This window comes from Peromyscus maniculatus, chromosome 1, assembly GCF_049852395.1.
Source record: "Peromyscus maniculatus bairdii isolate BWxNUB_F1_BW_parent chromosome 1, HU_Pman_BW_mat_3.1, whole genome shotgun sequence".
Classification (NCBI taxonomy): domain Eukaryota; kingdom Metazoa; phylum Chordata; class Mammalia; order Rodentia; family Cricetidae; genus Peromyscus; species Peromyscus maniculatus.
In genome coordinates this window covers 51763016-51775156 of record NC_134852.1, presented here as the reverse complement: position 1 = coordinate 51775156, position 12141 = coordinate 51763016, and positions in this window count along the sequence as shown.

Sequence of the window (12141 nt, the reverse complement as noted above, 5' to 3'; positions counted from 1 at the left end):
ACTGGCATCCCCACGATTGTGTGGCAGGCACTTTCTAGACCAAGCTGTCTCCCCGGCCCACTGGTTTTTAAAGTTTAACTTGGGCAGGGTGTGAGAGTGCAAGACTTTAGTCCCAGCATTCAGGGAGTAGAGGCAGGTGAATCTCTGTGAGTTGGAGGCTGGTCTTGTCTACAGAGTGAAGCCTTGTCTCAATAAATAAATAAATAAGAAAAAAAGAAACACACAAACTTTCACTTGGAAGGGAGAACGACTCAGAGGGAAAACAGTTTGTTGGTTTCTTCGTGGGGACATGGTTCCAAGATGGTCAAGAGACCCCATGTACCTCAGTGTTGTCTGACAGCTTAGACATGAGGAAGACACAGGTTTCTTAGTAAGATGCCCATGAGTTCAAACTTCCTCGCTGACCTATGACACTGTCCCTACCCACCTTCTGAAAATCTAAATGCTTTTGTGACAGTTTGGCTCAGGACCCATTTGAAATCTCGTTTCTCTCCTTCCCTCCCCTTCCCTCCCCTTCCCTTCCCTTCTCTCTCTGTCTCTCTCTGTCTCTGTCTCTCTGTCTCTCTGTCTCTCTGTCTCTGTCTCTCTCTCCCTCCCAATTATAAATAAAGAAAGCTAGTGATGTGACTCTGGATCTTTCTAAGCTTGTGTGTATGTATCTGTGAAATGAGTGAAGGAATAAACAGTCATGCTGACCATTGTATTGTAGTCATGTATGAAGGTTAAAAGAAATAAACATCAAAAATTCCCTTGTACAGGGCCAGGCATACAGTAGATGTTTTGTTATTTGCTTTCTCCAGCTCCCACATTCAACCAGGGAACTACCCCAATGACGCATTCATTCACCCACACATTCACCCACCCATCCAGGCATCCATCCTTGTAGCTACGTATCCTTCCACCCACCTAGTATGCATTTGTGCATCCATTCATCTATTTATGCATCTTTCCATACATCCATCATCCATCTATGTACCTATGCTTCTGTAACTATCCATGCATCTACCCATCGGTGCATCTAGCTGTACATGCATCAGTCCCTGCATCTGTTCATTTATACATCCATCCATCCATGCATCCATCGATAAAACTTGGTACATGCGCATGGATGGCATGAGTAACTCATGCACATGGGGGGGGGGGAGTCAGACTGACTCCAGGCTTTCTTAGGCCCTGATGAAATGGCAAAGGGAGCTTTAGTCCTTGTGCGGGGACAGACTTGGCAAGGTCTGTCTAACGGTGGAGCCAGAGCCTCACAGGAGTCAAGGCTGTGGCTTCTGGGGACCTGACTCTTCCCCCTGGGCTGTGGTCAATGGTTCTTGGGCCACTGTGTCTGAGGTATCCCGTGTTCTCTTTGCTAACATTGTCTGACTCAGCCCTCTGTGACTGTGGCCATTTCCCCCCTGCAAATAGTATAGAAGATGCTGTAATTCTTAATAACCTTCCTTGGTTCGTCAAGACCTCCTAACCCCAGCTTTTATAGCTTCTCTATCTTTCTCATCCCCTGGTACCTCCTCATCAAGATTCTGTCACTGAAGAATGACCTGCTGGTCCAGGTCACACAAGTGTTTAAACACTTCCTTTTGGTTGAATATAATCATACAAAGGAGGAAACTATAAATGGGATGATCATTAGAGGAAAAAAAAACCAAGATCTGCCAATATAATACACACAAAAAATGAGCATTTGAAAGTATGAAGAAGGGGGATGTGTTTAAAAAACATTTATTGAGTGACTAGGTTTTAAAGGGGGGAAGGGGGTCTTAAAAGGATGTCAATCAACCCAAACTCAGACACTACAGAAGTAAAAATGACCTTATTGGGGGCCTTAGGAATTGCACTTAGGAGACACTGGTTCACACAGTCTCAGCCAGTCTTCCAAGGACAGAGACCAAGTGGGAACTCATGTGAGAAGGAATGAGGAGCTAGACAGCTGATGGGAGACAGCGAAGTGTAGCTGGGCATGATGGCACATGCTGGAAATCTCAGCACTTGAGAGAAGGAGTCAGGAGGATCAGGCCGAGACCAAGTCTCTCTGCAGAATGAGTTCACAATGAGCCTGAGCTCCATGATTTGTCTCGAACAAAGTAAACAAGAATAAAATCACCACTACCATCATCACACACAGAAAGAGACAGAGTGGGGGGAGGTGCAGACTTGACAGAAATATAAAACCAGAGTCCAATAACCCTTTGATAGATATCTTGAGGTTCTAGGCACAATACAGCGGTCTGATTATTGATGTCACTCCACACACCTGTGGTCAAAGATGAAGGTGACCAAAGCTGACACCCCAGGCAGCCACAGGGATTGTGTAGGAGTCTTGCTTCCCTGACTGTAGCAAGCTTTTTCATCAGCCGCCAGTACATAACAACAAGAAAACCTACTAATTATGAAAGCCTGACCTTAGCTTAGGCTTGTTCCTAACTAGCTCTTGTAACTTAAATTAACCCATTGTATTAATCTACATTCTGCCACGTGGCGGCATCGCCTCTCTCCATCTTGTCCCTCCTGTTTCCTCTCCATGTCTGACTGGCGACTCCTCCTCTCTTCTTCCCAGAGTTCTTCCTCTGCCTGGAAACCCCACCAATACCTTCTGTCCAGCTATTGGCCATTCAGCTTTTTATTACACCAATCACAGCATACATCTTCACACAGTGTACAAATATCCCACACCCCTGAGGCCCCCTCCCCGTTCTGATAGGCTCTTCAGTGTTGCTTGTTCCTCCCCTTTTATCTTCCCAAAGACTAGGAGTTATCACACACAAGTTATGAGTGTCACTGTGGTAAAGCAGTGCTTATAGACTATTGTCCCATTGTACCCAGAGTCCCCCAAAGACCACCAGGAGACCAAATCTGATGCAAAAGCAAAGAGTCTTTTTATTGCAAATTAACTTGGGACTCTCTGTCTGACCCAGCAGCAGAGCAGGAGAGACCTCAAGTGGCAATGGGGCAGGGTTTTTTAGGGGGTAAAGCAGGAGGTGGGTCTTGGGGGTCTACAGACTACATAGGAACAGACTCAGGATTGGTTTATGCCAGTGGCAATCATGTTAGTAACTTTTAATTGGCTAGGGTTTGTTGGGGGTTACAGTTATCCATTTTGGGGCAGACCTGGACAAGTCCCAGGCTTTGCCCTTGAGCTGCCATGGAGGCTGGCTGGCCTTGCACGTACTGACTGTGGCGGCTGACTCAGTGACCCAGGCTCTATCCTTGACTCATGCATGTAGCTCTAAGTTTGGTGGGGGGGAGGGGGTCCCAGGCAGTAAACAACTGACTGAACCTTGAGCCGTCAGAGTACGTGCAGAAAGGGAGCAACTGCAAAGACTGTCTTTTGTTCATGGCCTTCCCAGAAACTGCTTGCTCAAGTCTCAGGAAACTGAAATTGAGGCCTGATCTCTGAGAGAAGACTGAGCAGCCTGTTATGGTGTCTGCCTGGTCCTTTCAGTCCCAGTGTCCAAAGATTCCAAGTTTGAGACCCAGTGTGAAACCAAATCTGTTACTGGATGCCTCAGGCAGAAGTCTGATTCAGGAGGATCCCAACACACCAAGCCAGGCTGCTGCCCCCATAAAACTCTAAGTAAAAAATAATGGTGATGTAGGGAAAGTGATGATCAGTGTAACTGTACTGGGAAGGACTTGGGGGACCAGCATCGCAGCCCTGTCATCAACGAGCAAACAAGAGCTTTGTGGCTCTATCAGGAAGGAAGGAAAGGAGCTGGGCAGCCATGTGCAGAGCTCAGAAGTCTTGGTCAAGCGGTTGACTCTTGACTGTGCCTTCAGAATGGCCACGTGGAGCTTCCTTGCAAAGGAGAAAGTGGCTACTGCCTTCGGGTAGCTCTGACTCATCATAAGATGTTTATGCACTGTATCTTTTGTTCTTGGATTCCAAGGTGACTGTAAAAGACAGTGACTCAGAGAAGAGAGCTAGTCAGAACGGCAAGAGGGGACTAGTTCTTCCAGGGCGAAGGCGGCGAGCAGAGGTGTCTGTATGGTCTTCCAGTGGGACAGGACGTTAGTGGTTTTGTGTGTGTGCTGCGTGCGTGCATGCATGAGAGAGAGAGAGATTGAGAGAGAGAGAGAGACAATATATGTGAGTGTGGTGTGTGTGTAAGTTCAGGAGGCTTGTGCATCTATTCATGGCTGCCGGAGGAGACTGTCAAGTGCCTGGCCCTATTACTCTCCCCTTTTCCTCTGAGACAGGTGTCTTAGGAACTGGAGCTAGGCTGGCAGAGAGCCAGCCAGCCCTGGGGATCCTCCTTCTATCCCACACAGTGCTGTGTCTATAGACACACAGATGCAGCCAGATCCAGCTTTTTACCTGAGGGCTGGGATCTGAACTCAGGTCCTCAAGCTTATGTAGCATGTGCTATGACCCATCTCTCCGGCCCTGGAACAGAACACTGTAAAAGCCTACTGTGACAGTCTGCTAGGGACTGGTTCAGTGCTTTGTCAACTGGACTCAATCTTGAGTCATGTGTGAAAAGGGCGCCTCAGCTGAGAAGATATCTCCAGCAGACCTGCCCGTGGAGCACTTTCTTCATTGATGTGTGGGAGAGCCCAGTCCACTGTGGGTGCCACCCACAGGCACATGCTCATGAGCTGGGTGAGCAAGCCGCCAGGAGCAAGCCAGGAAGGAGCATGCCTCCATGGTCTCTGCTTCAGCTCCTCCCTCCAGGTTCCTGTCCTGCTTCCCCTGGTGACTGTAACCAAATAAACCCTGTCCTCCCCAAGTTACTTTTGATCCTGGTGTTTTTATCACAGCAACAGAAAGTAAACTAAGAGAGCTGGTTGTGACATCTGTGAATCTCAGAATTGTGTTAGTCACTTACCTGGCTTCCTTCTTTGAAGTAGAGGATTACCGGCTAGAGGAGAATGATCCGTTTGTGTGTGTGTGTGTGTGTGTGTGTGTGTGTGTGTGTGTGTGTGTGTGATGTGTATTTGTGTTATGTGTGTGTGATGTGTATTTGTGTTATATATATATTTGTTTGTTTTATGCGTATGAATGCTTTGCCTGTGTGTGTGTATGTGCACCACATGTATGCCTGGTGCCCAAAGAGTTCAGAAGAAGCTGTCAGATCCTGGAACTGGAGTTAGGGATGGTTGTGAGCCACCATGTCGGTGCTGGGAACTGAACAGAACCTGGGTCCTCTACAAGAGCAGCCAATGCTCTTAACAACGAAGACAACTCTCCAGCCCACCCCCTTTTTGCAGTACAGGTGCTCGAACCCAGGGCCATATGCTTGCCAGGCAAGCACTCTACTACTGAGCAGCATCTCAGATTTAAACACAACTCGAATGGCCAACATGACTGTGCTCAGGCTTGAGAAGGATCTGAATCAAGGCTTGAGGTAGCCAAGGTGACAGGTACAGAAGAAAGCTCGGCTCCTGAGCCTGCCACACCGCAGCTCCATTCACAGCAAGTGCTCTTAGCAAACACAGCCTCAGAGTCCCTGCTGTGCCAGGACTAGCAGCAACAGATCACCTGGGAACTTGCAAGAAATTTAATTTCTGTGGCCCCACCCCAGCTCTACTAAATTTGAAACTCAGGGTGGGGCCCAGCAATCTGTTTGAACAAGTCCTCCTGATGAGTGTGCACTGAAGCTTGAAACCGGCAAAGGAGGATTAAGAGACAGATCCACCACAAGTTCCGGATGGGAGTTACCAACTAGGAGACTTCCCCACATGGCTGTGTACCATGTGTGTGCAGTACCCGTGGAGGCCAGAAGAGGGCATCGAATGCTCTAAAACTAGAGTTACAGATGGTTGTGAGTTACCTTATGGGTTCCAGGAACTGAACCCAGATCCTCTGCAAAAGCAGCTAGGGCTCTTAACTGCTAAGCCATCTCTCCAGCCCAGGGCCTGCTTTTTCTTTGCTTTTTCTTTTTCTCCTTTTCTTTGCTTCCTAATTCTTATTTATTTATTTATTTATTTATTTATTTATTTATTTATTTATTTATTTATTATACCGTGTTCTGTTTGCATATATTCCTGCAAGCCGGAAGAGGGGACCAGATCTCATTACAGATGGTTGTGAGCCACCATGTGGGTGCTGGGAATTGAACTCAGGACCTCTGGAAGAACAGTCGGTGCTCTTAACCTCTGAGCCATCTCTCCAGCCCGCTTCTTAATTCTTATGTTAGACTGCTGATCTGTTTTCTGAATGGCATCAAGCAATCCTGAATCCAAAATTTTGTACTTCCAAAGACATACCTCTTTTTTCTTTTCTTTCTTTTTTTGGTGTGTGTGTGTGTGTGTGTGTGTGTGTGTGTGTGTGTGTGTGTGTGTGTGTTGAGACAGGGTTCTCTGTGTAGCTCTGGCTGTCCTGAAACTCACTCTGTAGACCAGACTGGCCTTGAACTTGTAGAGATCCACCTGTCTGTGCCTCTCTACAAGTTCTGTTGAGAGTGCTGGGATTAAAGGCTGCCTCTTGAGACATAAACAAAGTAGACCATTTACATTTCCAAGACACAGAGAGAGTCTAATCTAATCCCTGACAAGGTATGAGTGGACTTTGAGTAAAAGTAATAAAAGGCCAAAACATCGTAGAGGTAGTAGCACACCCTGTCTCAATTAAAAAAATATATATTTAAAAAGAGGAAGAAAGAAAGGAAACCCCCAAACACTTGTTACTCAGTTCCCAGAACCCACGTGGTGGCTTCCAAGCAGCTGTGGCCACTCCCAAAGGACCCTAGCGCCTCCTCTGGCCTCTGCAGGTACTACACTCCTGTGCTGCCGAGACACACACAGGCAAAAACACTCATACACACAAAATAAAAATAAATCAAGCTTTAAAAACAAAAGCCTCCAGTTCACACCTCAGCAGAAGCCAATTTCCTGGGACCTGTTCCCTCTGTCTCACGAGCTCCAACCCACGAATCTAAATAAATTCCTCCTAAAACTCACTCACTGTGGTCTTTACATTTTCTTCTTCAAATTATGGGACAAAATGCAAGAGGTCACTAACTCTGGAAGTTTCTGTGTGACCATGGCACCCTCACTCCCAATTTCAAGCCCACCTGAGGCCTCTGCAGAACTCAAAGACATCCCCAAATTTCCTGTATCACAATGAGAACCCACATGGTGCCCTCCCTGCCTGGCACCCCAGTTCACTGTCCCAGCAGGTCTTGTGGAGAGTGAGGAGGCAAAGCAGAGGAATCTTGCTGAAGGCGGAAAGCCATTAGGAGAGAGACAGAGAGAAATTCCAGCTGGACTGAGGTTATCAGTCCTCACTTGGGAGCTATCACCGCAGGCCAGGCCCTGATGTTCATGCGTCTTGCTGGGTGAACATCTTGCCTCTGGTGAGGCTCATTTCCAACCTCGGCTCATGATCAAATTATCCTGCTGTGTGAGTTTGCAAACGCAGGCTCTGTGATAGCGTGTAATAGCTCTACCCGTGCCTGCGGATGGAAGTAATTCCTCCCAGGTGCCCCAGAACAAGCAGAACATTTGGGGGATTAGAAGCAAAGACCTCATTTCCTGGCTGGTCTGTAACAGACCCCAGTGGAAATCAGGGTTTGCTGGACATCAGAGGATGTAACCATCCTAGCAGTCTTGAGTGTGTTCTAAGGAGGGATGCCTGTGTCCTTCCCTTCAGCTATCTAACTGTTGGAATGACGGTCCCCAGGAAGCTGCCCCTTCCCCCAGGAACCTCATGAAGGAAAGGCTGGTGCCTGGTGCAGCCGCGGGAAGAGCTTGTCTCCTGGAGAGAGACTTCATGGAGTTCTGACAACTTGGCAGCACACTTTGCAAGAGAGACCACACCTTGACCAGGACAGCTTAGGTTTACCTAACCCTGGGCCTCTACTTAAAACTGGCCTTCACGTCACCCCAAAGACGGGCTGGGCCGGAGGATTACACCGAGAAGGAAAGCTACACAGGATAAACCTATGTCATAAGATTTACTGATGCACTTACTTAAGAAACATTAAGTGACATGAAGTGAACTGAGCTGAGGGGGCGCTGCCTCAAACCCAGCTCCAGACAGGTCGTGTCCTAACCGGACTTCTTAGAAACCACAAGGCAGGGAACGCAGGGCTAGTCCTAATGTAGCTAGAGCTCAGGTCCACTCAGGAGCTTTGTTTTGAGATTTGCTTGCCGGGGCTGTTCATTAAGCCTCCTTTCAGGAAGAACATACATCTGCCACAATAACAGCAACCTGAAGAGCAGTTCTGGTCTGTGTCAAAGACAACAGCGCCAGGGGTCTCTGCCCTGTGACCCTGCCATTTGCCCAGTTGTGGCAAAAACAAAACAAAAAACCAACAAACCAAAAAACAAAAAAGAAAGAAAGAAAGAAAGAAAGAAAGAAAGAAAGAAAGAAAGAAAGAAAGAAAGAAAGAAAGAAAGAAAGAAACCCCGTACTTTCTGCTTCTGTAAAACCTGCTTAATTGGGGCTGGAGAGATGGCTCAGTGGTTGAGAGCACTGGCTGCTCTTGCAAAGGTCCCAGGTTCAGTTCCCAGCACCCATGTGGCAGCTCACAACTGTCTATAAATCCAGTTCCAGAGATCTGACTCCCTCTTCTGGCCTCTAAGACATACAGACAGACATACAGGCAAAACACCCATGCACATCAAATATAGTAATAGTAACAAGACATTTTTAAAATCCCTGCTTAATTGCTCAAATTGTAACCTGGGGTGGGGACTTTAAGAGCCACCTGCAGATGCCCATATAAACAACTTTCTATAGGGGGCGGTTCCTCTTTGGACATTAGCCAGAACCAGCTGCATGTTATTATTAAAGAATTTTGTTCCTTGTTAATCTCTAAGTGCTTGGAATGATTTCTCAACGGGAGGGTTTAACCTGTCATCACAAGGAACCAGATAGAGATGTGTGGATCGCAGCAGAAGCAGGTAGAGTTTGTTACAGAACAACGCACCTCCCAGGGAGGAAGCTCGGCAGAGCAGGGAGGAAGCTTAGAAGCTCAAGGGTAAGAGATGGAGCTGTGACTTCACACCTTGGAGGCCCCCTGGCTTGCTGGCACGTCCAGAGTTCTTGCTCACTAGCTGTCCACTGCATGTAGCTCTACAAGCAGCGTCGCACACTCCTGGTCTTATTAGCTGTCTGAGTCTTCACAGGGGTGCCTGTTCTAGTGTCGAAAAAAGCCAAAAGTCCTGCAGAGGTTTTGTTAAAATTTAATTAGTGTGTGTGTGTGTGTGTGTGTGTGTGTGTGTGTGTGTGTGTGTTAGAGTGACATGATGCATGCTGGGGTCAAGAGGACAGCTGTGGGCAATCAGTTCTTTCCTCGCAACACCAACTTCGGAGATCAAAGGCAAGTTGTCAGGCTTGTGTGACCAGAGCTTTGATTACTGCGTCACCTTGCTGGGCCCGGTGGTGTGCTGAGATCAGGCCCTAAATCAGCTCATATTTTGTAACATAATGGTTTTTTCAGACCATTTCTTGCCCCGAAGGATTCCATTTTACAAGCATTTTTAAATGTGTATTTTTGTGTGAATCTATGCTGTGTGTGTGTGTGTGTGTGTGTGTGTGTGTGTGTGTGTGTGTGTGTTGGTACCAGGCCTTCTGACCCCCATTCTCTACCTTATTCTACCACACAGTGACCCTCAAGGCTGTGTTCAGGATCCTGACAAGGGGTTTGAGCTTCAATAGAGGGTAAGAGGTCTGCATAACCAAGTGGTCGTGGTCAAAGTGTGGTCCTGCCCATCACTGACCCATCTCCCTCTTGGCTTTGGTCTGTAAAGAAATAAGAGGAACAGCCAACTGCACAAACATCTTCAGTACTCTAAGACACGGAGCCTTGACCACAGACTTGGGGAGGTGGAGGGCAAATAATGTTTCCTGACTGGGCAAAATGAAGTGGTCACATCTGCTATCTACCATACACTGGTTCTTCTCAGCCGGTAGCCCTTGACCAGCAGTACCCCATCATTTGGTGGTTGTTTGTTAGCTTTGTGGCCTCCCAGGCCACCCCAGAGATAGCCAATCAGAATGTGCACTTAACAAGCCCTGGGGGACTCCTTTGCAGAGTAGAATTTAAAAAGCACCGCGTAGCCATTGTGGTAAGTGCTCTGCAACCACCTTCCAGAAGCCGGACCCAGCTCCAGAGTCTTGGAAAGAACAGATGGGAATTAACCTTTGAGCTTTAACCAAGGAGGCCAGAAGAGGGCATCAGATCTCTTGGAACTGTCCTTTTGAGGGGAAATGGGTACCCTTTGGACCTGACAGGTCCTTTACAGAAAAGAAGTAAAAGACAAAACAAAATAAAACAAAACAAAAAAAAAAAGGAATTATGTGTGGGAACTTAAACCACGTAAAGGGAGGAAACCAGCTGAGAACAGCCCTGTGGTACAGTGCTGCATCTGGTGACGGGCGTCACAAAGCAGTCTTGGTCAAGGCCATTGATCATCATCTCCATTCTGGTTCACCAAGGACCATAGGACAAGCTGGTTCTCAAGAGATGTTTCTCCTGGGTAGAAGCATTGCCCACCATGGGCAATCAAGCTCATCTGGGCTTGGACTGTTTTGCAAGGTTCTGCCCTTCCTGGAATCCAAGGCAACTAGACTTAGGTGAATTAGGGCAGTGGCTTGCTTCTGGGGCCCCGAGTCTTGAAGAGATGGGATGCTTGTGTAAGCAGAAGCTCCTTGAGTGACTAACAGCTGTTCTGATCCAATAAATGAGACAGTTGGAAAATGACGGCAGCTCTGGGCTTTCACCTCGCTTCAGTTACCTCGTGGGCCAACTTGAAACCAGGGCTTTTTAGTAGAGCAACCTCTAGATGCCTGTTTCGAAATGCTGATGGAGAGGGTAGGGCTGGCATGTGGTTCAGTGAGAGAGCAGGCATTCGGCATCCCCAGAACCCCAAATCAAACACCAGGAATGAAAACCCTTGATATATACTCATTTATAACCCCTGATATAAACCCCTGTATAAAACCGAGGGTTGACGGATCTGACTAACACTGAGATGGAGATGGGGGATAAGAAGATGTGTGTCTGCAGGTCTGGGGAACAGAGATGCACCTGCTAAGGCTGGCTAGACACGTCGAGGGAAGGGAGAGGCAAGCTGTGTGGCAGCTGGAGGCTGACTCGGCATAGTCATGTGTACCAAGACACCAGTGACTGTTCAAAGAGTGAAGACCCAAGACCGCCCAGAACCACCGGGGCCAACATGGCTGACCATGGTGAGGGATGAGAGCAAACTGCCTTTTAGTTCATTAAAATGCCACTTCTATATTATCAGCCTTGAAAGTCACCTGTTCCCATGTATACGACATCATGCCTCTTGTGAAACCCCATATAAGACCTTTTTTTAATTTGTAATTTTTTTTATATTTTTTATTTTATTTTATTTTTTTTTTTTTTTTTGGTTTTTCGAGACAGGGTTTCTCTGTGTAGCTTTGCGCCTTTCCTGGAACTCACTTGGTAGCCCAGACTGGCCTCGAACTCACAGAGATCCGCCTGGCTCTGCCTCCTGAGTGCTGGGATTAAAGGCGTGCACCACCACCGCCCGGCTTAATTTGTAATTTTGCGTGTGTGTTATGGTGTGTGTGCGTGCATGCGCCATGTGTATGCAGTGCCATGAGAGACCAGAAGAGGGCACCAGATCTCCTGGAACTGCATTTACAGGCAGTTGTGAGCCTCCTGATAGGGATGCTGGGATCTGAACTTAGGTCCTCTGTGAGAGCAGTAGGTGCTCCTAACTAGCCGTCTTTCCAGCCCAGACACCCCATGCAAGGACGGAAAAAGAGAGTAAACTCTCCTGGGGAAAACTGGAACCCACTCCTGCAATTCCTGGCCTTTTCTCCATTTGGTCATAAAATCCCTCCTGTTGTTAAACTGTCTGAAGCTGCTTGCTACCCAGGATGCTGTGACCTCTCCACACCTGGCCTCACCCTGTGAGTGTGTGCTTTCTCTCTGGTTTCCCCCCCTTTCTCTGATGGTGTTAAGAACTGGAAAGTGCCAGGCAGCAGTGGTGCATGCCTTTAATCCCAGCACTTGGGAGGCAGAGTCGAGCGGATCTCTGTGAGATCGAGGCCAGCCTGGTCTACAAGATCCAGGACAGGCACCAAAACTACACAGAGAAACCCTGTCTTGAAAAAACAAAAGAAGAACCTGGAAAGCCTGGGCAGGGGCCTCAGTTCACCCTCCGAGACCTCCCCAACCAAGCCTCTGCCCACAGGGA